Source organism: Durio zibethinus, chromosome 23 (genome assembly GCF_047325235.1).
Source record: "Durio zibethinus cultivar Kanyao isolate XHJ-2024 chromosome 23, ASM4732523v1, whole genome shotgun sequence".
NCBI lineage: Eukaryota > Viridiplantae > Streptophyta > Magnoliopsida > Malvales > Malvaceae > Durio > Durio zibethinus.
In genome coordinates this window covers 14,820,595-14,821,778 of record NC_143184.1, presented here as the reverse complement: position 1 = coordinate 14,821,778, position 1,184 = coordinate 14,820,595, and positions in this window count along the sequence as shown.

Below are 1,184 nucleotides of genomic sequence, written 5' to 3'. Positions count from 1 at the left end.
TTCGTAGGGGGGAGAGGGGACGCCGGACCACCACCCCCTAAAGAGCATTAGAGATTTTACAGATATGCTACCAGTAGATGTTAAAGTGTCTGAAACGGGGACACTTTTTCCAAACAGGCATATCCCACACCAAGGGTGAGTAGGTGCCGATGGTGGTTGGGGCATGTGCCCGCACTAAGGGCCAGCGCGTGCCGATGGTGGTCGATGCGACTGCCCGCACTAAGGGCCAACGTGTGTCGATGGTGATCGAGGCAACCGCCTGTACTAGATCGAGGCATGTGCCCATACCAAGGCCCAGCATCTGCCAATGGTGTTCGACGCAACCGTCCGCACCAGGGGACATCTTCTGCTGATGGTGGTCAAGGCAAGAGCCCGCACCAAGGGCCAGCTTGTGTCGATGGTGCTTGAGGCAATCGCTCGCACCGAGGGCCATCTTCTGCCGATGGTGGTCGAGGTAACCGCCCGCACCAGGGGCCAGCATATGCCGATGGTGTTCAAGGCAATTGCCCGCACCAGGGGCCATCTTCTGTCGATGGTGGTCGAGGGAAGAGCCCACACCAAGGGCTGGCTTGTGCCGATAGTGTTCGAGGCAACCGCCTGCACCAAGGTTCAGCATGTACCAATGGTGGTCGAGGCAACCGCCCGCACCACGACCCCGTATGTGCCGATGGTGTTTGATACAACCGCCCTCACCAAGGGACATCTTGTGTCGATGCTGATCGAGGCAACCATCCGCACCAGGGCCCAGCTTGTGCAGATGGCGATCAAGGTAAGTGTCGGTACCAAAGGGTAGCCTGTGCCGATGATGGTCGATACATGTGCCATCACTATGTGCCATCATGTGCCATTGATGGTCAAGGCCTTGGACGAAGTTCAATTTTGAGCCATGGTGCACATGCTGGGCTTGGGCATATGCTGGTGCCACATTTTTTTCACCTGGGGCACCATCATCGGAGCATTGTCGGAGAACCTAACTAGCGACATTGGGGGTTTCGGTGATTGGGGGGGTCGAGGGGCTGTGCACACATGATGTGCAATGGGTGCTGGTACTTGGCCCTTATATTGGCCCCCTATCCCTCATCAAACCTCGAGAACTCACACCCCCTTAAAGAGCATTTGAGATTTTATAGGTTTGTTGCCAGTAGCCATTAAAGTGTCTAAAATGGGGACACATTTTTCAAACG